The sequence below is a fragment of the Ceratotherium simum genome, chromosome 24, assembly GCF_057802395.1.
Source record: "Ceratotherium simum simum isolate JZ-2026a chromosome 24, ASM5780239v1, whole genome shotgun sequence".
In the NCBI taxonomy this organism is placed as follows: Eukaryota; Metazoa; Chordata; class Mammalia; order Perissodactyla; family Rhinocerotidae; genus Ceratotherium; species Ceratotherium simum.
The window spans coordinates 39,905,198-39,932,108 of NC_141923.1; the positions used below are offsets into that span (position 1 = coordinate 39,905,198).

A 26,911-nucleotide genomic window follows, 5' to 3' on the forward strand; every position below is an offset into this window, starting at 1 on the left:
ATGAATTTTTAAGTGAATTCCTTGGCCTCAAAATGCTCTCATCATATGTGTGGAATATTGCAGACTTTAAATTTGTATAAGGTACCAAGTTTTTGTTTCCTTTCCTCATGGGAGATTCTTTCCCCTACTATAAAATAAGCAGAGAACAGTATTTTTGTCATCACCTCAGTTGGTAAGAGGATTCTTCCTTTTATTATTTATTTTTTTACTATTCTTGCACTGAAGGTATAGCCTTTTGTAAGCCCCACCTAGCATGAGCTTAAGTCCTTTTCTCTGACCCTAGTGTTTGTGTTTCTGGATCAATAACCCCCACATCCTTCCAAGATGCTTGCAAAGTCAGCTTATCTGCCTCTCTTGACTCTCTCCATTTACACCACCTTTGAATTTCCTATTCCTTCATGTGAGCTCACTCATACATTCAAAACAATTTTTAGAATAGCTTGTGCAAATTTAGAGGAAGGGGATTTCTGTGTTACCTGATCCTAGCTCTACAGAGCCATAACTGGAAATCTTTAAATTCTTTATTTCTCTTTGAAATAAAATTTTTTCCAGATTCTGTCAAGTTGAGATCACCTTATTCCCTTTTTCTGGTATATGGTGAGCCCTTTCAGTCCAAAAAACTATACTTTTTTCAGTTCAAGTAAATTTTCCCTCATTATTTCTTTGCTTATACTCAATCTATACTGATTTTTCTTCAGAAATTCCCATTATGAATATAGATACAAGTATTTTAGACATTTTCCTCCATGTTACTTATATTTTCACTGATGATAATGATGCTTTATCTCTTTCTCTTAAGAAAATTAGAGATTTTTAAAAATTTACATTAATAAAACCTAATTTTTAATTTAATGATTCAGTATTCCATGGTACTTCAACTTCATTTTAAAAATACAGAAACCATATCTACTGGGGAGGCAGGAGTTAAAGGAGCCTGCCTGTAATCTACTCCTCTCCTTACTGGGAAGATGATTTCTGGGGTGAGGTAGAAGCAGATGACTTAGTCTAATATTGCAAATGTGGGAGATCAAGATTTGGCCACCCTGAAATATATCTCTTTACCTTGATTGTTTTCTCTGATGGACATTTGACCTCCCCCACTAACTGCCTAAAGAATTTGACATAGTAACTCCTTCCTGGAACAGATCTTCTATCTGATGGCTGTAATATAATGTAAAATAGGTGTTACAATAGGAAAGGCACCAACAAGCCCATCTTATCAGAAGTTCTGTCTCTCTGGCCCAATTCTCTGGATGGCCCTGCGAGGAGTTGCCAGACAAACATTTACATTTATAAGGGAAATCTCCATTTGTAAAGGTATCTCCCTCTCTGTTTTGGGAAGAGGGGGGATGGCCTCATTTCTAGAGACTTATCAATGTGGAAGGTGAGGCCTTAAATCTGCATAATAACCTTACTCTTGTTTACTGTGCTTTAGTGGTAATCTCCTGTAACTGACTCCCCCCACCCCCAACACCCTCCTTTGTCATTGGCTGAATATGGTATTTAAGACGAGAATTTCTGCTATTGTGTTGAGAAACGCAGTGTCCCTGGTTTCTCCCATGTATACATGTTACTAAACTTGGTATTGTTTTCTCCTGCTAACCTGTCTTGTTAATTGTTTGGCCAGCCATAAGAACCTTAAGGGAAGGGGCAGAGGGGGATATTCTCCCTCTTCACCACACAAACATAACTAGAGATCCAGGTAAGTACACTGATCATATTTTCTAGAAATAGTACTTTTATTCACAGAAAGTTCTTAACAGGAAGCTCCTGGCTTAGGATTCCTTAAGGTAAAGATGCCTGAGAGCTGTGGATTTATGAGGCATGGCTCCCTGAAGAATGTTATGGAAGCTATAAAATTTTCTGAGGTATAAATGAGGATGCTGTAAAACACTCTGCCGTATGAGATGGCCCACAAACCTTACTTAGAAACCTCACCTGTTATAACAGCGAGAGGGCTTGTCTGATGCAGAAAGGAAGGATCTAGGGAGTCAAGAAGGATGTCCACCACCTCTCCCTGTTTTCCTCTACCCCTCGATCACTTATACTTTTGAAATTATTAGTAAAGCTCAATAATGGACAATATCTCTGACTTGCCAGTGTTAAATTTGACAATCTGATCCTTTGTGTGACTTCACCCATCAGCCACAGGATAGATAAACAAATTGAGCTATATTCTAGTATATAAGAGTATATAATTATAGTCTATAATTGAATAGTATATATCAAGGTCAGCAAACTTTTTCTGTGAAGAGCCAGATAGTAAATATTTTAAGCTCGCAGGTCGTATGGTGTCTGTTGCTACTAATCACTCTATTGTTGCATCATGAATGCAGTCATAGGCAATATGTAAATGAGCAAGCATTGTTTACAAAAACAGGCAGCAGCCTAGATCTGGCCTGAGAGCAGTAGTTTGCTGACTTCGGATATATAGAGTGAATGAATGATTTGCAGTTATACTAAGAATATAGATGGATCTCACACATATAAAGTTAAGAAAAAGACAATATACATTAAAAAGTATCTACAGTGTAACTTGATTTATATGCAATACAAAAACAGGCAAAATTAACCTATTCTGTTCTAATTAGTGACCAGGAAAAAACATAAGTGTTCCTATAAATTTTTCTCCTCTTTCTAGAAATGAGCCTAATTTTAGAGTCTATTCTAATGGCTGTGGTTTTTCATATTACACTCCTTTTGAATTACTGAGCTTTTTCATATGTCTAGAGAGAGAATGCTATATTTGTCTCTTACTCAGACTTGAGCTGGATTCTTAGAGATCATTTAGATCACCGTTTAAATATTCTAGACCCAGATGAGAGAAGAAAGAAAAAGTTTAGATTTCCTTAAGTTTCATTAAGGTGGATTAGAGCTCTTCCTTTCTTTTGGACACTGCAACATGGAACCACTGAAACAATTGTAAGCAAGAGAAGGGACTAACCAGAGGTGAGTAAGGAAGGTATCTTTAAGAGCAGCGTGCAGGATGAATTGTATTGGAGAAAGATTACAGGTTGGGAGACTCTATAGTCTCCCAGCCTAGATCTGGCCTGAGCAATAGTCCCAGTGAGATAACAAGGGCTTGATCTAGAGCAGTAAAAGTGGGATTGGAAAAAATATTAGAGAGAAATTGAAATGATAGAATTTACAGACTATCTATTAATGGTAATACCACCTAGTGACTGACTGGTCAATGAATCAAACCATAAATTTGACCAAAGTCTGTCATTTAGAAAATTGCTCAAAGTTCGTTTTGTGATTGTTGCATCTCTGGAGAAGAGGAAAAATATTTGAAGAACGTTGTCTTTCATGTACCACAAGTGATAGGACAGTAGAAGCACCTGTCGGGGCAACACATTCTGGCCACAAACGTGTTTTTACTCCTAGTCTTACTAAATTCTGTTTTGCTAAGAAAGATACATAATTTGAGCCAATTAGAAGTTGTATCTACTTCAAATACACAGGTCTTAGGGTAAAATTAGCCAATAAGAGATAAGTCCGCATCTTGTATAAAACAAAATTGGGGAGATTGGCTAGTAAGGATCAGGCCTTTGGTTTTGTTCCAGATCATTATTATTGAAAAACAAACAAATTTTGTGGCATAAAACGACTGCCATTTTATTTTTCTCACAGATTCTGTAGGTCAAGAATTTGGACAGGGCATTACATGGATGACTTGTCTTTGCTTCATAATGTCTGGAATCTCAGGCAGGAAGACCTGAATGCCTGGGAATGATGCAAATAGCTGGGAACAGAAGTAACCTGGAGGTTTTCTTACTCATATACCTGTTATCTGGCTGGGATATCTCATAGGCTGGACTTTTAACAAAAGGACCTACCAGCAGTCTCTCCATGTGGCTTGGATTTCTCATAGAATGGCAGATGCACTCCAAGAAAAAGCATCCAGAGAGAGTATCAGGAGAGCATTCCAAGAACCTAAGGCAGAAATTGCAAAGCTTCTTTTAACCCAGCCTCAAAAGTCATGCAGCATCACTTACACTGTATTCAATTACAAACAAGTTTGCCTCTGAAATCAGCACAGATTCAAACAGAGGGAATTAGATTCCACCACTTGATGGAGAGGTGGCAAGGTTATAATACAGAAAAAAAAAATGTGGGATAGGAGAAATTATTGTAGTCATCTTAGAAAACACAAACTTCTGCAGATTATGATGACAAGAAGGATCAGAAATGACTCTAAGAATTACTGGCCATGGTCATGGAGCTGGGATGCTGAAGAATCCGCCGGACTGGTCTAGATGACTCCCTGATACATGATTCAACTCTCTGTCTTGACTTTGTTCACATTTAAAGAAGAGTTACTACTACCACATCCAACGCCATTTGTCTTCACCTGGAGAGGATTATGCAGACTGTGGGGATGTGGGAACTATTGAAACTAAAGGTAGGAGGTGGGGCAGCATTGGATCTACTACTCTTCCTCTTTTAGGCATTGAATCCCCACTAAGCTCTCTTTTATTTTTTAACAGAATGAATATTGTTCAATTCCTTTGGCCCACGTGCTTGAGCAGAAAATATTAAGGTAAGTAATTACTTTGTGACTTCCATTGCAATAAAATGGCAGATCCCAAGAAACCAGGTGTTATAATTTCAGACTCAATTTTTTTTCCATTATATCACACCATGTCTCAAGGCACATATATGTGGGCTGAGTAGGAAGGAAAAAAAAGAAGAGTACTCTGAGATTTTAACCAGACTAAGTAGCAGACTCATGATTACAATGACAAAGAAGGGAAACAAAAGAATGTGCAGCAGCAACAGAAGAAGTCTTGATTTGGGCTGATGATAGTTTTCATTTTAAGAGGAAACTTTTTGTCCACATACAGCTGACTTGAAACAATTTTATTAGCATATGGAAGAAGAACTCTAATCTCTCAATCAATTGAACACAATCCCAACCATGTATCTGTTAATGCAACACATCAAAGTTAAAATATCACGTGTTCACATGAGGACAAAGATAGAGACACTAGCAAAATCCCTTAGGAACTCTGCAGCTCTTATAACTAGCACATTAACCCGCTCATTTAGAAGAGAACACAACTTGATTTAAGAAAAGGTCAACGAAATGGAGCATTATGACAGTAATAATGTCCCCCTGCTATTTCAAGTGTCAGGTTATGCTGAACTCTGCAGTTTGATAATGAGAAGAAATGATGATGACTCGATAATATTCTGCTGTACCAATGATGTTTATTATATTCCATATAGTTAGTAATACACTTTATCTCCTTGGTCAAAAGGACTTTTCATTATATCCTGTTCCATTTAACAAATAACTTGTTGAGATGTATTTCTAACGTTGTTTGACACCCACCCTTCTTCACCATCCCAACCCCCTTACAAAATAATGGAAAGCTTATGTATAAATTAGATTCTTGGTTCACTAGAGGCCAATAGAGAAAGAATATTGTGTCCTATATGTTCACCATGAATCAATCAATATCTTATAAGTATCATTTATTAGTTTGGGATATTTTAGGCAATTATTGAATTTCATAGCAGAGTAATATGACTGACCTAGATTCAAATCCTAGGTTCTACCTCTTTGCTATGTAGCCATGGGAAAATTACTTCATATTTCTGAGCCATAAGATTCTTATTTGTAAATTATAATATATTAACTACATCATAAGTTTTTGGAGGGAGTATTGAATGATATAATGCATGCAAAATACTTAGTAAAGGTCCTTGCACCTCTCATGCACTCACTAAATGACATTTATTATTATTGCTGCTGGGATCTGTGGCCACAAAAACAACTATTATTTTACCAACACTAATTTAAAAAGTTTTCAGAGAAAACATTTCTACCTAGGATAGAGAAAGCTGAAAAGAATGTCACACCCACCCACCCAACCCCCCAAATAAAACCTGGCTAAATTACAAAATCATAACTTTTCTTGAAACCATAAGAGAACTAAAGTTGAAGAACAGCAAAGTAGATTAAAATCCAAGGAAAAACTACCTCCTCTGGGGAGAGATGTGGTGTGAGCACTGGCTCACCTGAGGCAGAACACTGGAGGTTCCAGCGCCACACAAGCAGGAAGGACGAACCAGATAAAATGTTAATGAATTGCTGAGGCCTGAGTGTTGACTAGTGTGAGAGTATAGGACATTTGGTTGTCAAAGGCTAAAGGACAGTTACAGCCACTCAGGGTTTTCTATGTATGTCCACTGGGCACACATGGGAAAGACTGGAGGCAGAGAGACTCCCCTTGCCATAGAAATCTCCAAAAGGAGAGTGGAAACTGCTGTGGGAAAGGCATGAAGCACTGCCAAAAAATTTTTCCTGAAAATAAAATAAAAAGCCTAAGCCACTGGGGAGGAATAGCACACTCTGTCTACCCCAAGGTAAACTGCAAGTAGGGAAAAGTTAAAAGAATAAAAAGACTACCATTAAGGGTAGACCAGAAGAAGTCCTGGGTCCATGATCTTATAACAAGAACAGTAGAGGTTTCCTAACCCTGAGGGAAGGGCAGAAAATTCTCACCCATACCAGACACGTCACAGATATAAATCAGAGTTTGACAGTCACAGGATACAGGGGAGGATCGCTGAGGAAACCCTACCTCTGAGACACAGGCAAACAAGATCTGCCTAATACTGAGACATGACAAGGAAAGCAAGGAATCATATTATCTCACCACCAGACAAGTCATCATAAAGTAATAAGCAACAGCAGTCTACCATGAGGAGAGTGGCAAGAGCATAGAGACCCCTTCATGGTGCACAACCAAAGGAAAGGCTGAAAGTTGATGTGGAACAGCAACATTGAGATAATGCTTCTTCATCCAAGCTCCCACCCTAAGCACACAGTAACTCTAGAAGGATTGGAATCTAGTTAGACACTGAAGGAAACAATATCAATAACAAATTCCAAACACAACACACTACTGATTAGATTGATTCAACCCCCAAAACAAATGATCCAGCAGAATAAATGAGGCTCTTTATCTCTGTCTCTACTTTCTACACAGATATCAACATTCGGTTATAAATGAGATAAACAAAAGGAGAAAGAAAGAAAAAGAACACTGTCAAGAGACAAAGTAATCTATAGAAAAAGACTCAGATGGCCCAGAGGATGAAATTATAGAACAGTGAATTTGAAATAACTATGGTTAATATGCTAAAAGCTCCAATGGAAATAGTTACAAAATGCATATACATAAGGGGAATTTCATCAAAGTGGTGATACTATAAGAAAGAGTAAAATAAAATTGATGGTGTTGATGATGATAATAATAATGTAACTGAAATAAAATCCTTCCATTGACTCATCAGTAGAATTGACACAACCAAGGAAAGAGTCTGTGAACTTGAAGATAGGTCAGCAGAAATTACCCAAACTAAAACACAAGAGAAAAAGAAAGTGCTACAAAAAAAGCTGAGATCATCCAAGAAATGTGGAATGATAACATATAATCTAACACGTGTAACTGAAATCCCAGAAGGAGAAGGAAGAGAGAGAAGTGAGCAAAAGAAATATTTGAAGAAATAATCACAGGGAATTTTTGAAAAGTACTAAAAGACGTAATCATAAATCCAAGTAGTTCATAGAAGGCCAAAAACAAGAAACACCTAAAGAAACACCCTTAGACATATCGTATTAAAACTACTGAAAGACAGAGAAAAAAAAAGGACACATTACAAAGGAACAAAAATAAGAATTACAGCAGACATTGTCAGAAACTATGCAAGCCAGAAAACAAATGAGTTACATTTTTAAAGTACTGAAAGAAAACTATCAACTGAGAATTCTATATTCAGGGAAAAAATCTTTCAGAAATGACTGCAAAATAAAAGTTGTTTCAAAAAAAAAACAGAAGAAGGAGAATTCATTGCTTTGAGATTTGTGCTTTAAGAAATTCTCATGAAAATTTTTCAGCCAGCAGGAAAATTATACTAGGCAAGAATTCCAATCTATAAAAAGAGTTAAAGATCTCCAACAATAGTTAAAATAAGGGTAAACATAAAAACACTATTTTCTCATTTTTAAGTGTTTTAAAAATTGTCTAAGCCAAAAATAGCAATAATATATTGTAGATTTATAGCAGATATAAAAGTAAAATATATAGAAATAATGCCAAAAGATGGTATAAATGAATTAAAAGTAAATTTTTGTAGACTCTTACACTATACATTAAGTATAATATTGTTCAAAGGTAAGCTGTGATATTAAAGGTATGTATTATAAGCCATACAACTACTAAAATTATTTTTCAAGAGAGGTATAAATAATAATAATAAGCAATAGTAGAGGTAAAATGGAATCATAAAAACATACAATTAATTTGAAGTCAGGCAGAAAAAACAGAAAATAACAAAGAAAAGATGAAAAAAAAACACAGAACAACTAGCAACATGGTGGACTCCAACCCTATCAAAAATTAGATTAAATACAAGTTGTCTATACTGATGAGTTGAAAGACAGAAATTGTCAAATTGGGTAAAAAAGCAAGACTCATTATAGTCAGTCTACATAAATAGGTTAAAAGTGCAGAGATGCAAAAATATACACCATTCTAACACTAGTGAAAATGAAAGTTGGAAAGGCTATAATAATATGAGACATAGTACATTGCAAAAGTAAAAAATATTATGAGGAATAATATGGAACATATTACATATGGGAAAAAACATAAATGTGTATTACAAAACAACAGAACTTCAAAAGAAATAAGCAAAGACTGGTAAAACTGAAAGGAAAAATAGACAAATCTACATCTATACTTGTAGAAGTAAAAATTCCTCTCTAACTAATAGAATTAGTATAAAGAAAATCATTGAGGATAGAAAAGACCTGGGCAAAATTATCAACCAAATAGACCTAATTAACATTAATAGAAAGCTGAATACAACAAGACCAGAACACATATTCCACAATGGAATTAAACTGAAATGATAACGGAAAAATATCTGGAAAATCCCTAAATATTTGGAAACAAAATAATACAGTTCTAGATAACCCATGATTCAAAGAAGAAGAATCAAAGAAATTAAAAATGTATTTCGAACCAAATGAAAATAAATATACAATATGTCAAAATCTATGTGATGCAGCTAAGGCAGTGCTTAGAGTGCTTAGGGCTTAGAATTCATATCATTAAATGTATACCTTAGAAAAGAAGAAAGATCTAAAATCAGTAACTTAAGCTTATACTATAAGAAATTAGAGAAATAATAAAGCAAGCAGAAGGAAGAGAATAATGAAACTTTTAAAAGATATCAATAAAATCAAAAACAGTAAATCAATGAAATCAAAAGCTAGTTCTTTGAAAAGTTCAATAAAATTGATAAATTTCAGCCAGGCTGACTAAGAAAAAATTATCAAATCATGAATGAAAGAGGAGACATGATTGATCGTATAGAAATTAAAAGGATAACAAGGGAGTATTACAAATAACTTTATGCCCATAAATTCAATAATTTAAATACAAAGGACCATTTCTATTCTATCAGAATTCACTCAAGAAGAAATAACCCACTTAGTCATATATACATGAAAGAAATTGAATCTGGAGTTATATATCTTCCAAAAAAGAAAACTACGGGCACAAATGGTTTCATTGACAAATTCTTTCAAACCTTGAAGCAAGAAATAATATCAGATCTCTTCCATAAAAATAGGAGAGAACACTTCCTCATTTTATCAGACCAGCATCACCTGGCTACTAATGTCAAGGACATTTCAAGAAAATTAAACTACCAACCAATATCTCATGAACTCAGACACAATGATCCTCAACAACACATTAGCAAATCAAAGACAGCAATATATCAAAAGGATAGAGCATCGTGACCAAGTGGGGTTCATCCCAAGAATGCAAAGCTGGATCAATACTCCAAAATCAGTCAAAGTGATTCAATATATTAACAGACTAAATAAAGAAAACAACATAATATCAATAGATGTGGCAAAAGCATTTCTCAAAATCTAATATTCTTTCTTGATATAATCTCCAGCAAAATGAGAATACAGGTGAATCTCTTTAGTCTAAAAACGGGTAACATGAAAAGCCTGCAGATAACATCATACTGAATGCTTAAATACTGAATGTTTTTCCTCTAAGTTTAGGAAAAGGCAAAGATGTTTGTCCTCATCAATCTTTTTCAATACCGTATGAGGAGTCCTTGTAGGGCAACAAGACAAGAAAAATAAACAAAAGGCATGCAGAATCTAAAGGAAGGAATAAAAGTCTCTTTATTTTCAGATAATGCGATTTTCTACTTAGAGGATTCCAAAGAATCTACAAGAAGTCTCCTAGAACCAGTAAAGTGAATTTAGCAAGAACACAGGATACAAGGTCAATATACAAAAGCCAATCATATTCCTATAAACCTGCAGTGGAAAATTGGAATGAATTTTAAATTTTAAAAACCACCAAATGCATATAAATTAATATTTGACAATAAAAGCACCAAATAAAATTAAGTACTAGGTACAAATCTAATAAAATATGTACACAATTTTTATGCTGAACACTAAAATGCTGGTGAAAGAAATAAAAGATTTTCCAAAGAAATGGAGATATATATCATATTCATGGATTAGAAGACTCAATATTATTCATACATGAACTCTCCCCAATTTGAGAATATATCAAATGCAATCCTGATAAAAATCCCTCCAAGATTTTTTGTAGAGATGAACAAGCTGATGGTAAAATCTAATTGGAAAGTGAAAGGAACTAGAATAGCCAATACAATTCTGAAAAGAAAGAAAAAAAAAAGAACGTGGGAGGACTCATCATATCCAATGTCACGATTAATGTAGAGACGTTACAGTAATCAAGAGAGTGTAGTGTTGGTGAAAGTTAGAAATATATATCAATAGAAAAGACTACAGAATCCGGAAACAGTCTCACAAATATCATCAACTTATTTTTGACAAAGGTGTAAATGCAATTCAATTAAGGATAGTGTTAATTGAAAAGATTAAGGATTGTCTTTTCTGCAAATTTTACTGGAAAAATTGGACATAATACACAAAAGAATTTAAAAACCCTCAACATATACTTCACGTCTTACACAAATTACCTCAAATGGATCACATGGCTAAACACAAAATTTTAAAGTGCAAATTCTAGATGAGAACATAGAAAAAAATGTGTGACCTTGGCTTTGATGATGAGTTTTTAGATACAACAACAAAAGCATAATCCATTAAAAAAATCAGTAGGTTAAACTTTATTAAAACTAAAAAGAATTGCTCTGTGAAGAATACTGTTAAGAGAATGAAAAGACAATCCACAGACAGAGTGGTAATATTTGGAAATCACATATCTGGTAAAGGATTTGTCTTCCAAAATATATAGAGAATTCTTAAAACTCAACAATAAGAAAACAACTCAATAATATTATGGGCAAGTGATATGATCAGACACTTCACCGAAGATTATTATGTGAATGGCCAATGAGCACATGAAAAGATGTTCAACATTATTAGCCAAAGGGAAATGCAAATTAAAACCACAATGAGATCCCACTACACACATTAAAATAGCTACAATGAAAAAGACAGATCATACAAAGTTTGGTGAGGTTGGAGACGCACTAGAACCCTCATACACCGGTGGTGTGAATGTAAAATGATACATTCAATTTGGACAACAGTTTGGCAGCTTCTTGTAAAGTTAAACATATACTTACCATATGATCTAGCCATTCCACTCCCAAGAATTTACCCAATGGAATTTTAAAGTATATCTCCATTTTAAGACTTGTGTTTGATGTTCAAATATGCTTTATTTGTAATAGTCAAAAACTAGAAACAACCTAAATATCCATTAACAGGTGAATATTAATAGATCAATTTTAATATATCCATACAATGGGATTCTATGTAGTAATAAAAAGAAATGAACTGTTGATACACACAACATGGATGATTTTCAAAATAGTTATGTTGGATTTTAAAAAACCAGATGTGTACATAATTTATGATTCCACTTACATAAAATTCTAAAAATTACAAACTGATCTATTCGAAAGTAGGTTAGTGAGTTAGTGCCTGAGGATAGCGAACAGGGAGGGAAGGGCGGCATTAATAAAATGTCACAAGGAAATATTTTCTGATACTGTTTATGTTCATAATGTTGAATGTGGTGATGGTTTCCAGGGTGTATACGTATGTGAAACTTGTCATATTGTGCAATTTAAATATGTGCAATTTATTTTATCTCAATTATGTAATAAAGCTATTAAAAAAGAAATTGCAACAATTTCAAACTTATAAGTATGTACTCAGCAAGAGTAAATGTAAACTAAAAGTAGCACTTCTCCATCCAAGGAATCACTAAGATCTGGATGTTCACAGACCCTTGAAATGGACATTCAACTTTCTATTCAGCACCTTTTTTCAAACCTTTGATTTTTTGGTTTTTTTGTAACATTGGAAGCTCAGGCCAAAAGCAGCCATCCCTTGCCATCAGTCAGGCTTTGTCTTTAATATTTAATTAAGGATGAAAAAGAGAATCATTTGATTCTTTGCCCCCATCAATTATTTTTGCTTCAAACTGCACGAGAGCTAATGTACATCAGAAGAGGCCGCTGTTAGTTAAATCTCATAAATATTGAACAATTCCCACCTATTTTCTGTAATCATTGCCTGCACTTGGTTCACAGCCTGCACAGTGGGGGTTTTGGAGGAAGAAGACTGCTATGCAACACTGAGGCAGCAGAGAGCATCCAAAAGGGGCTTTGCACAGGCGCCCCCATTTAGCCAAAGCACACAGGAGGGAATCATTTGTACTTAATAATCTCTAACATTTATTGAATACTTACTATGTATGCCAGACACTGGGCTAAGCATTAATTGTACATTCTTTTATAATTCCCATTTCTACTCTTTGAGCTATTATTTTTTTATTAGTATCATAATCTTCATTTTATATATAAGAAGGCTAAAACTCAGAGGGCTTACGACACATGCCTAAAATCACAGAGTTTATAAGTGAGTAATGAGTCATATTTCAAACCCACATCTGCTTTGATTCTAAAATGGGTGGGCTGACCTGGATGCAATATGCCCCCCTCCCCGCTTTTAGAACCTACCCTGTTCTTTGAAGGGTCTCACCCTAAATTTCAGTCCTGGGGCAGAATAGAAGGAAAACAAGGGAGAACGTGTACCTTGGTGAGAAGAAAATTAAACTCTGTGAGTAAAGGGTCCACAGCTGTCTTTTGCAGTTTTATCTTAGTGTGTAGTACTGTGCTTGGCATATATTAAGCACTTAATATTTGCTGACTTGAATTGCTGAAGTGTAGTGCTTTCTTTATCTTCTTAGCCTTTTTGAACTAACCATTCTTCATTCCAAGTCATGAATATGTAACACTTTTTCTGGGAGAAACAGGCATGTACTAAATGTGTTGTTCTAAAATACGTACACAAACAACAGACATTGCAGTGGATGGCCAGCCGTCAGTGGTGCAGATCCCTATGGAAGGGTCTACATTTGGGAAAGGTGGTACTTAGGCAACACGAATGTGCCCACAACATTGGTCCTGCTGAAATGACAATTCAATCAAGTCAGTTAGTGCGAACCTGTCACAGTGATTAATTTGATCACACAGTTTAATTAGCAAGTTGATGCTGTGCTCATGTGGAAACAGCAGAGACCCTTTTCTACCATGGTCATCACTCACACTTAGTACTCCTTCCCCTGCTGCCTCTGAGTCACTGCTCAGTACTGGCCCTTTCACAAAGAGGGAAGGAACAGGCTTAGTCTGCAATTAGGCTGGCACTGTGTGTGCTCAATCATTTTCAATTAGATGTCAGATCAGTTCTTATGCTACCAAACACTGGAGGCTTGCAGCATGGCTCATCGCAGGGAAAGCCATGCCCAAAAAGGATCCTGTGGATTAATATCTGGCTCTAGTAGACAGAGGTCCAATTTGCATTGGTTGTTAGAGAAAATCCCGGGATGTGGTGATCACAGCTGATTTACAGGCTATAGCATTGACATGCTTTGAGAAAATAGCCTGATACAAATTATCTCATTGTTACTACGGCAGGCATCCAACCTCTATGAGCCTCAATTTTCCTATCTGCACAATAAGGATACTAATGGTAACCTTATAGAATTGTTTTAAAAATTACATTCAACAACTAACAAAAAGCATCCATTATTTAGTAAGGTGTTAATAAATGTGTGTTTGTGTTTTTAGTCCATGTAATATATATATAAAAGCTATGGACTCACCCTCAAGAAATGTTCAGTCTATCTGGAGAGACGATATTATTTACAGCTTATCAGGTGTATGAAATCAAGCGTTAAGTGGAATTGTATTTTACCTAATCTTTATAAATCATCAATTATATTTTTAAATGTTTGCCTTATTTTTGTTTTTTAGTCAGTCCTTATTTTTTTCGTTCTAACCAGCTGCTTAGTTTACAAAGTAGTTAACACATTTATAATCCCAGAGCTAGATTTCAAAATACATGCTTAGTTTGGCTATCATTAAAGGCTCCTTTCGGCTAAAGTACTCAAATCTACCAAGCAGCCCTTCAAAAATGTTTCTTTTGAGTTTCCTGTACCTTTTGATTATTCATATAATTTTCTTTGGCATAAGATATGTTGTATGACTATTTATACTGTAACAAACCTACCTCATTATACTGTAACAAACCTACCTCATCCTTTGAGTCTTTCTAGCTTTTCAAAGCAAATGAACTTTTAGATTATATTACTTGTTTCATGATTGAAATTATGCATAACACATGATAGATTGAAAAATAATAATCCATATAATCTTTGTGGACATTTCCTCAAAATATTAATTTTAAAATAATTAAAGAGTCACAAGAAGTTGCAAAAAAAAAATGTAAAAAGAGGTCTTGGGCACGCTTGACCTAACTTCTCCCAGTAGCAACACCTTGCATACCTATAGTGCAATATCAATACCAGGAAATTGACGTTGGCACAATCCACCAATCTTATTCAGTTTCCAACAGTTTTACATGCACCATTTCTGTGTGTGTGTGTGTGTGTATGTAAAGCTCTCTGCAACTTTGTCACATATGTAGCTTTGTGTACCCACCACCACAATCAAGATACAGAATTGTTCCATCACACAAGCCTCCCTCCTGCTATTCTTCTATGGCCATGCCAACTTCCTATCCCCATTCCTAACTGGCAAATACTAAATGTCCTCCAGCTTCATAATTTTGGAATTTTAATAATGATATATGCATGGAATCATGCTGTATCTAACCTTTTGCGATTGGTTTCTTTCATTTAGCATAATCCCCTGAAGCTTGATGTATGTTGTTGCATATATCAATAATTCATTAGCTGTCATTGCTGCTTGATATTCCATGGATAGATATACTCCAGTTTAAGGATTCACAAGTTGAAGGACATTGAGGTTGTTCCTAGTTTTAGCTATTATGAATAAAGCTTCTATGAACATTAAAATACAGATTTTTGTGTGAACATAAGTTTTCATTTCTTTGAGATAAATGCCCAAGAGTACAATTGCTGAATCATATGGTAAATGCATGTTTAGTTTTATAAGAAACTGCTGAACTATTTTCCAGAAGGACTGTACCGTTTTACATTTCCATCAGCAATGTATGAGTGATCCAGTTTCTCCAAATTCTTGCATTTGGTGTCTTTACTCTTTTCATTTTAGACATTCTAATAGATGGGTAGTGACATCTCATTGTGATTTTAATTTGCATTTCCCTAATGGCTAATAATGCTGAATTCCTTTTTATGGACTTGTTTACATGCCCTCGAGTAAAATTTCTGTTCATGTCTTTTGCCTATTTTCTAATAGAATTTTTTTTACTGTTGAGTTTTTAGAATTCTTCATATAGTCTAGATACAAGGTCATTGTGGAATGTGTGATTTGAAAATATTTTCTTTGTTTCCGTAGCTTGTTTTCTCATCCTCTTCACGGTTTCTTTCATGAAACAAAAGGTTTTATTTTGATGACGTCCAATTTGTTGATTTTTCCTTGATGGCTTGTTCTTTGGTATCACGTATAAAAATACTTTGACTAGCCTTACGGCCTGAAGATTATCCTATTTTCTTTCTATTAAATTTTTAATTTTACATTTTAGCCCATGATCCATTTTGAGTTAATTTTTGTAGAAGGCATGACATTTAGGAAGAGGTTCATTTTTTTTTTGGCCTGTGGATTTCTGATTGCTTCAGCACCATTTGTTGGAAAGGCTATCCTTATTCTATTGAATTGCTTTTGTGTCTTTGAAAAAAAAATCAGTCAGGCATATTTGCGTGGGTCTGTTTCTGAATTCTCTATTCTGTTCCATTGATCTATGTGTCTATCCCTCTGCCAATACCACAATCTCTTGAATAATGTAGCTATATAGTAAGCCTAACGCTGTGTAGATTCCTTCTACTTTATTCTTCTTTTTCAAAATCATTGTAGCTATTCTAGGTCTTTTGCCTTTTCATATAAATTTTAGAATAAGCTTGTACTATGTCTAAAAAATTCTTACTGGAATGTGAATAGAAATTGTATAAATCTATAGATCAATTTAAAGACAATTGACATCTTTTCTATGTTGAGTCTTTTAATCCATGAATTTGGGAAACTTTTAAGCACTACTTTCCAACAGACATTGGTGATTCCAGTTTCTGCTCAGAGATGTGAACAGCTGGAAAGACCATTGCTCCTACATGTCTAACAAACAAGAACGTGGACAAACTGCTAATTAATAACTTGTTTTGATCACATTAGAGAAACTGACATCACAGATCAAACAATGAACCAAAAAGCTGGAGAAAGACAGACATCTGCAGGAGAAACAGGACCACAGCATTTGTTCACCTGGGGCACATCTGCCCAAACACCATACAAACCAGGAAGAAGAGTTCAGGCAAAATTCTAAAGGAATCACAAAGGCCAACTGTGGGCTACAGTGAGAGTAAGAAGCCTCTGGGAGCCACAGACATAAGGGGATTGGCAGTCACTTGCAGGCTTATTCTCCACGAACCCCACAAAACACTCAAAGGGAAAATGTGGGAGAATTCTGAGAAGGCTTCCCTCCGGGTGTTGTCTGAGGAAGGAGAAGAGCAACCACTGATGAGACATTTCCCAGACCACTTCTCCCACCTCCCTGATAGTATAAAAGCCTTAACCTACAGAGCAAAGGCAATGAAAGCTGTAGTGCTAGGGCACTGGCAGAAACCCATTGAGGCTGAGGGGAGAGAAGAAGAGGGAGCTCAGCCATTGGGGAAGGAACAGGCACACATGCTAGACCCAGGACTAGACCTGGAAGATAGTCAGGAACACCTGTGAAGGCAAAGCCCCTGAAACTCAGGGCGCAGTGATTTCAGGAGACAGAGGTGTCATCAGAACATCAGACAATTCCCCCTATTCTATGCTCTACCCACAGGCTAACATGCATCGAGTAGAAACAACAGTGGGCTACAGCTGGGAGGACAGCAAGAGACAGATTCTCTCTAGGGCACAACACAAAGGGAAGACTCAAAGGGTAAGCAGGAATTGAGAAAATAATCTTTTAGAAAGAAGCCCACAGCCTAAACACAAGGTATCACTAGAAAAATTTGAAGTCTGTGGTACCCATAGCAAAAAAACGTCAAACCCAGACTAACTGCTGTCTAGGTGAACACAAACCTCCATACTAAAGGTAAGGTGTGCTCATCTCCAGGCATAAAAAATATTTACCTCAGTATCTACTTCCCTACACAAGATTTTCAGCTTTCAACAAAAAATTATGACGCATATAAAAAGGCAAGAAAAACACACCCTTAAAAGACCAAGCAATCATCAGAACAAATCTCAGATATGACATAGATGTTGGAACTAACAGGGAACGTAAGATAACTATGATTATTATGTTGAAAGATCTAATTGAAAAGAAAGACAACATGTAATATCATGCAGGTAATTTCAGCAGAGTGATGAAAACTGTAAGACAGAATCAAATAGACTTACTAGAAATGAGAAAGAAATGAACAAAGATAAAGAATACCTTTGAAGGCTCGTGAGCAGAATCAACAGCCAAGACAGCATCAGTGAGCTTGAAGATAAGTCAGTAGAAATTATTCAAAGTGAAATAAAAAGAGGAAAAGAAAAATAGTTAAAAAAAAAACTGTACAGATCAGTCAAGAGCTCTGGGACAATATCAAAATGTCTAACATATACGTAATTGGAATCCCAGAAAGAGCAGAGAGAGAACAGGTCAGGAGAAATATTTGAAAAAATAATGGCTACAAATGTTTCCAAACTAATGACACACATCCTACAGATCCAAGAAGCTCAGATAATACCAAAAACAAAGAAACATTCAAACTTGTGAAAACCAAAGACAAAGAGACAACCTTGAAAGCAACCATAAAACAAAGACATATTTCCTACGGAAGATCAAGCGTAAGGATTATAGTGGATTTATTGTCAGAAACCATGAAATCAAAAAGCCAATGAAGTGAGTGGTTCCTTCAAGTGCTTTTAAAAGAAAAAAAAATCTGTCAACTCAGAATTCTAGATCAGCAGAAATATATTTCAAAAGTAAATGAGAAATAAAATCTTACTCAGCAAAACAAAGACTAAGGGAATTTATTGATAACAGACCTACTCTACCAGAAATTTTAAAAGAAATTCTTCAAGCAGAAGAACTTGGATCAGAAACTTGGATCAGTCAGAAATATGGATCTTCACAAAGAAATGAAGAACATTGGAAATAGAATAAAATAACATAAAATAAAAATTTTAAATTTATAATTGCTCTGAAAGATAACTGTCTAAAATAAAAGAGTAAGAATGTACTGTATGATGATAGCATATGTAAAAGTATATATATACAAGAATAGGACAGAGGATGGGAGGAAGAAACTGGGAATATACTGTTGCAGACTCCTTACAATATACCTGAAGGGGTATTATATTATTTCAAGGCAGACTCAGATTAATTAAAAATGTATGTTATAAACCCTAGGGCAATCACTAAAATTAATTTCAAAAAAGAGGCAAAATCATAAGTTCATAAAGGAGATAAAATTGAATCATAAAAAATGCTCAGTTATCTCAAGACCGAAAAAGGGAAGAAAAAGAACAGATGGAACAAACAGAAAATAGCAAAATAGCTGGCAATATGGTATATTTTAATCCAAACATCAATAATTACTCTAAATGTGAATGGTCTTAACACACCAATTCTAAAAGAAATCTTGTCAGATTGGGTTTAAAAAGCAAGACCCAACCATATGCTCTTTACAAGAAACCCAAAAAGGCATAGATAGTTAAAAGTCAGAGGGTAGGAAAAAATATGCCATGCAAGCACTACCAGGAAAAAAAAAAGCTGAAATACTATCTTTTTTAGTATCAGACAAAGCAGACTCCAGATACGAGACCCTGGTTGGGGTAGGAGTGTGAGAAGAGAGTTATGACCATGGAACTATGACAGTTTTCACCTTGGTGGTTGCCAAGATTGATTCAGCTGAACTGGTTAGCTAAATGGGTGCCCTTACCACTGCTTGGAAAGGGAAAACACCGTTCCAGTTAGAGGCGGACCTTTTTTCTTTTCTTTGATCTAGCTCTTCTGATAAACCTGATAAAATAGAATTGTCCAAGAGTCACCCCGTAAGAGATCCTGGATGCCCTGGACAAAGAACTAACAGAGTCTGGATTGTCTCTGCTCCCAGTCTGAGGGGATTCAGTCAAACTCAGCTTTCTATAGGACTGGAGTCGCCCTTCTCCCAGAAAGGTGATTACAATTTCCCATGGGCCTCAAGGTCTCTGGGTGTTGTGTCACTACTGTCTACTCCTGTAAAATTCGGTAGCCCGAACCCAGATTTCTTACATCAAGCAGTCTACCCCCCTCCAACAAGGTTGCTATTATGATTGCACATAGATACTAGGGGTTGCAGGAAGAGGGAGGTCTCATCTCGTGGAATAGACTCACAGATCCAGACCCATAGAGCCCCGGCCTCAAATGCTTCACTGTGAGGTGATGAGGAGATAGGGGTTGAAGCGGGGCTTATGGTTTTTTTCCTGCTTACCCTTGATTTATGTGAATTTCCACTTTCCCAATAAAAGCTATCCTTCACCCATACTTTCTGAATCATGGTGCACAATAGATGGACTAGCCCGGCATGGAAATCTTGTGTTAAATTCTACTGAATTTTAGTCACCTATTGTCTATAATAAAGCCATCTGAATATGACTTTAGGAGACAATAGTTAACAGGCTTCAAGCACCTTAAGAGCATCATATAAACACATCAGAAGTTATTGAATGCATTAAATAGTCTAACGTGGAACTTTCCTAAGTTTATGGTGCGGTTGGGAGTCCCTGGTAGTTAATTTATATGGGAATCACGTAAAAAGAAAGGGCTCTCTAGAGATGTGGGGGCAAAGAAATTCAATTTCATTTTTATATCACAGAGTTCAGGTTCAGATATGTTCCTGATTAAAAATAACATACTATGACTATGTAAGAAACTTGTTATTTATATTCCCTTTTTACTTAAAGACCAGCAACAGCAGATATAAATTTTGGGAAGAAGGCTTAGAAATTTCAGTTTTGTATTGGGTATTATAGCCTCTCAGCTTCAGATCGAGTTCACATCACCCCCAGAGAATGGTGTGTGAACATTCACTTTGCATCCATTTCTGTAAATCCTAACAAATGCCATTGCCTGATGAAGGGCATCTGGTCAGGCTGAGAATCACTTACCATAAAGTGTCAAATTTGAGCCAGCCCTGATGGCCTAGTGGTTAAAGCTCGGCGCTCTCACTGCTTAGGCAGCCCGGGTTCATTTCCCAGGCGCAGAACCACACCACCCGTCTGTCAGCTGCCATGCTGTGGTGGCAGCTCACCTAGAAGAACTAGAAGGACCTACAGCTAGGATATACAACCATGCAATGGGGCTTTGGGGAGGGCAAAAAAAAAAAACTGTGTCCTAGTAAGTTCTCCTTAAAAAAAAAGGGTTAAATTTAATTACCACAACTTCACTATTTCCACTTTTTTTTTTTAAACTAGATGATTTTAGTTCATCAAAGCCCTAATTAAAATTAGCCCTATGTCTCCAACTACGCAAAGAGAGGAAGAGTCTATGGTGGGGCAGGAAAAGAAAAATCGAAACAAAACAAACAGGTTTTCCTCCTATGAATTCCAATATGTCCAAAATCAAGCATACTAATAACTTATATAATTAGATAAATTTGGATAAGGCTAGGCTGAAGCTAGGAAAAATTCTGAACCTTAAGTACATTAAAGAAATTATTTTTTAATTTCCTTGTTTTCATACAAGCAGGCTAATGATGATGAAATTCTAAGTTGAGAGCTATCTTAGTTTGGTTCCTCTTGAAAGCAGAGCCTGAGGCTAGAACTTGGTGCCAGGAGGTTTTCGGGGAGTTGATCTTAGGAAAGGAGAGTGAGGATGCCGGGAGAATAAGACAGGGAGAAGCAGACTCCTTGGCTTCAGAGAAGGCTGTGCAGCAGCCGGTATGAAAACGCACCAAGCACTCGAGATAGGATGCTGTCAGTGCGAAGTTCATCTCAGCAGGCACTGTGGCTGAAATTAGAGGTGAGTTAGGGGCTGTGACCCGGGAACCATAGGCGTCTGCTCTGGAGCCTAATGGATCCGCTTTAATGAACGATAAGACCAAGCATTCTGAGTATTTGTATGTAATGTTCCAGTTGCTGGAAAAGTTTTCATAAGGCAGTTGACTATGTTAACAGCCCTCTCAGCTGCATGCTTAAAATCGAGTGTGCAGAGATGCAATCATCACATATTCCAAACTAGTAAATTTTGCACTAATAATATTTTGTTACTCTGGATCTCCAATAGATTTAATATGTTTAATAGACCATGTAAGCCAGGTTCTTTGTCAGAAGCCTTTCTGTAACGGGAATGCTAAGTCTCTGGCCTTTGTGAGGAACTGGGATGATAAGAAACTGAGGGGGCAATTTTACAGGTGTTGGGAGTGTAACAAAATGAAAACTCAAAAATACATTCTGTTTTTTGCCAGTGTTGTAATTAGAGCAGAGTGGATATGAGGGCAGGACTTGTAGGTTCCAATCCACAGTTACCATGGCCTTATCCAGCGTCCGAGATGAGGTGAAGGACTGCTCCCCACTCTCCTGAGACTAAGTTACATGCTCCTCTTGCATTCTCCCAGAGCATCCTGTTCATCTGCCCCACTCCTAGCTTTGATCCTACTGGCGTGTGAACAAGACGATGGGGAGCGTGCACGCCTGTTGTTCACTTCTTGTTCAGGGGCAGCACGGGGCCTGCCACAGAATAGATACTCGATACAGATTTGTCTAAGAAACGATAGGAATTATGGAAAGTATATTTAATGAACAGTCTCTCTGGTCCTCATAGGTCATGTTGGGACGTGCAGAGGAAGAGCCGCTGCTGGACAGAGCCCCAGAATGGGTCTTGCCCTCATTCAGAAGAGGAGATCCAGTCAGCCGAGCTTGTAGCAAACAATGTATTCTCAGACCAAGACTGCATTTCCCCAGAAAAATTCAAAAACTTTACTTCAGAAAAACCTCAGGTGTAAAGCAATAATTATGAAAACTAAGGAAAAACATAGAACAATTTCTTATAAGTAGTAGGTGCAAAAGAATAGTACAAAATTGTACAATACCATGTATTTGTATAAACAACACTAGAGCAGAATATTTAAAAATGAATATATTTGATTAAAGGGATATTGGTATAATGGATGTGAGTGTTTTATTTCTGGAGTTGTTGCAAAATTTGAACAATAAATAAAACATTTTAAAATGGAAATAACCTTACCCACGGCACCAAAGATGTAAACACATATCGGGATTTGACAATCTGTTATAAATATAGACAGCAAATAGGCACTGAAAATTTAGCATGAATATTTGCTACTCTTTCAGCAGCTTAAAATAAACGTGAAGAACACATTAATAGAATGAAAAAGAAAAGAGTCTCCAGTATCCTTGATGGAACTCTAAGTCAATTTCACCTTAACAGTCTGAAATTCCAGGAGCAGATGGTCCAGCGAAGCCAACAGTAATCATTTTATCATCAGCATATGGAAAGGGGGTCTCACAGTGCACAGCCACAGTATTGCCATTTCTGAGCCAGGCATGAGATTAAAACAAACTCCAACTTTTCAAATTGTGTCAGACTCTGCTCCTTAGGATGATTCGCTTGATGCTGTTTCTCTGGATCTTGACGAGATTTAAATGAAGGCTCACCGTTTATTCTAATTGCTGGAAATTAATCAGGAGTGATTGAAGCCATGTGCTACCATGGTAACCTGGGTCTTACTGAGCAGCTCTTCTCCATTTCAAAGAATTAAATCTCTGTTAATAAAGTAGCACGGAAGCCATCTTCATCTTCCCACCCCATCCCACCCCTGATCCCTCTGGCCCACCTAGCCCAGCCTCCATTTTAAATTGAGTGAGATTAAAATAACTCACAAGCTATCCTTCTGGCATTGGCAAATAGGTAAGCAAGCAGGGGATGGAGAGATTTGCTTTCAGAATTCCATCACCTTTCCTAAACAAAGCAGGGCTTTTCAACCTCACTACTATTGACATTTTGGGCTGGATAATCCTGTTGGAGAAGGAGGTGTCCTGTGCATCACAGAATCCCTGGCCTCTACCTTCCAGGTATCACTAGCAACCTCCACCTACCGCCAGTTTTGATAATCAAAGATGTGTCCAGAAATTACCAAATGTCCCCTGGGGAGCAAAATCGCCTGTGGATGTGAACAACTGAAATAAAGGAAGATTAAAGGCAGGAGACACCTTGTTAAGAAACATAGAACACTGATGCATTGGAGCTGCACACATTACAGTCCTACTAATGTCGTTTTATATTAAGTCCATGTTTATTTATATCAAATGTATGGCTTGTTTTCTGACCACTGGGCCTGCCTATCTTTTAAGTCCAATCTAACTTGGTCGAGGTCCAAATCTATCTATCCATTCTGCATTTCCTTGAATTAAAAAAGCTTTATAAAGAAATTTGAACCCAAATTAAGCTTTAGAATGCATCTATTAGATGTTAAGGTCCCGAAAAACAGAGATGGTGTCTTATTCATTTTATGTTTGCTCATTTATATTTCTATTATGTGCAGCATGCTGCTTCTCATACGACACCTGGCATGACAACTGTGAAAGGGCTTTGGAACAAAAAGAAGACAGCTCCTGCGATAACCTTATGGCCCTGCAGATGAAACAGCGAGGTGGCCTGATTCCCAAACAACCAGCTTTTGACAGGGACATTTGTAGGTATTGTAAACAAAAGGGACACTAAAAAAGAGATTGTTCCATCTGAAAAAAGATAAATCAAACCAAAACAAAACAAAATCCCTTCATTTAGACCAATGTGGATGCTCTGAGGAAGGAAAAACATCCAATATCCTGTCTAACACTTAAACACTCAAAGTGAATTAACTATGACTATAGATGGTCAATCTTATCAATTCCTGGTAGACACAAGTGCTACTCTACATTAAACCCTAACACCTTTACTCATCCTCTTTTTAGGAGTAAACATACCAAACAGGTGACAAGTATTTCAAATAACACACAGATTTTCTCTGTCGCCCAGCCCTTAATTCTAATCCTTGGGACCTTGATTGAAAAAACATTCCTTCTTGCTTTGTGATACCACATCTGCAAATTTGATAGGGAGAGACTTATTTTGCTAGTGGAACTGTAATATTAAGTGCACACCAGAGGAACTATTCCTAGAGTTCCAGAGGGCTCCTCCATTCATAATCGAGTGGTGTCTGCTCTGGATATTCCTTTGCCTGCTCCATTATATTTGATGCATACCCAAAACAAGAGTCTTGGCACCATACCTCACTCTATGGGGTAGAAATTCCACCGACATAGGAAAACTAATTAGAGAAGAACCTATTCAAGTTCATGTAGATCCCACCAAGTTGTTACCTAAACTTCCCCAATATTCTTTGAAGCCAGAAGCAAAAGATAGACCAACACCTATAGTTGAAGGTTTTATACCCAAAGGCCTTCTCAGACCCTGCACTAGTTCTTATAACACTCCCATTCTGCAAGTAAAGACACCAAACAGATACGGAAATTGATCTTTTCAAGATCTCAAGGCCATTGACTAAGTTATTACTCCTCGATTCCCAGTAGCACCTAACCCAAATAAACGGGTCATCAATTCCCGGGCCACCGGCTTCACTGTAGTCAGCAGATCTTTGCTCTGCGTGTTCTCAGACCAGGAGAGTCAACACCTCTTTTCCTTCACCTAGAGAGGACAAAAATATACCTGGACAGTCATGCCCCATGGATTCACTGAAGGCCCCTCCTATTTTTCCCAGGTCCTCAATCGAAACTTAAAAGGTATCTAAATTTTCCTTGTGACTCAGTTCTGATACAATATGTACATGGATCTCCCACTTTGTATAGAGAAAAAAAGAAGTCTGTAAAAAGGATTCCATTTACTTGCTATCAGTTGTAACAGAAAAAGGACATAAAATTTCAAAAGATTAATTACTATTTCATCAAAATTCAGTCTATTATTTCAGGCTTGACCTATCTAAAATGGGAAATCACTCTCTCTTCACAGACTAAAGACTAAACTTTTCCTAGACCCCTTGCAAAATGACAATTGAGAGGATTTCTAAGTTTAACTGGATTTTGCAGACAGTGGGGGCCAAATTTTTCTGACGTTACAACACTTCTTTTTAATTGTCTAAGTCCTCTGTGAGAGACCCTGTGATCTGGGACCCCAAATGTAAACAGGCCTTCCACAACCTGAAGAAGGCTTTTCAACAGCCTCCTTCCCTGGGCATCCCTAAGTACTAAAAGCCCTTTTGTCTTTTTGTGCATGAGCAATCTAGACAAGCTCTTGGGAGTTTAGCTCATGAGAACCATCAAAAACCCATCACTTGCTACAGCCTCACCCTTGACCCAGGTGCAAAGGCTTCAGCACCTTTCTTAGAGCAACAGTTCCTGCTATAAAGTTTGCTGATGCTTCTGCTGAGCTAGATCTAGGTTCCCCACTTGACCTAACGGTTCTTCATGCAGCATAGACATCACTGCTGACTGAGAGCACACAACACTTTCATCAGCCAGTTAACTTCACAGGAGATTCCGTGACTCACTCTCACACTCTGTCCACTGCCCCAAGCCCCTGAATCCTGCCACTCTCCTGTCCCGACCAGAGGCAGGGAACCTCCTGATCATCTTACCTCAGTTAGGGAACTTTCTGTAATTTACTCAGGTTGATTAGAGACGCATATTTTGAATCTTGACCTAATATCATTTGTTGTTGGCTAATGCCTCCAAACTGAAACTAGAGGTTATCAAGCAGGTTATGCTATCACAAATTTAAGCTCTCCTCTAAAATAAAGACCTCTAGCTGAGGTATAATCAGCCCAGATGGCAGAACTTATTGCACTTGCTAGAGCTTGTCAACTGGCCAAAGACCAGAGAGTAAACATATGTATAGGTAACAGGTACGCTCTTGGAGTAGAACATGACTTTGGGAGACTTTGGAAATAAAACCCATCAAAAACAGACAAATTAAGGAACTTTTAGTTGTACTCTTACTTCCTAGAGAGACGGCTATTATAAAAGTTGAGGCCCATGAAAAAAGAAATAACATGGAAACTAAAAGAAAAGCTCTAGCAGATCATTATGCCGAAAAGGCAGCCTTAACCAAGGTTTTGATGCTAACTAATCCTCAAAGGATATTGTTGTAAAACTACTATCTCATCCGCAGCCATATTCAAATGGCATCAGTTATCCCAGTAACGTCCTTTGCAGCTCTTTTTTTTTTTTTCTGAATCCAGGACTCAATTCAGAATCAATTTTTACATTTAGTTTTAATGTCTCTTAGTTCTCTTTAAATTTGAAATAGTTTTTCAGCCTTTTCCTGTCCTGCTTTAACCTTGACATTTTTGAAGACTACAGGTCAGTTATT

At 36.8% G+C, this 26,911-nt stretch overlaps 1 long non-coding RNA gene across 1 annotated transcript; it reads left to right on the top strand.

The window, feature by feature from the left end:
• Nucleotides 1-1,564: 1,564 nt before the first annotated feature.
• On the top strand, nucleotides 1,565-25,705 carry LOC147913934 (uncharacterized). The gene is made up of 4 exons (XR_015556024.1): nucleotides 1,565-1,702; nucleotides 3,634-4,405; nucleotides 4,491-4,543; nucleotides 24,087-25,705. It is a non-coding gene; the product is annotated as an uncharacterized LOC147913934 (long non-coding RNA).
• Nucleotides 25,706-26,911: the final 1,206 nt, after the last annotated feature.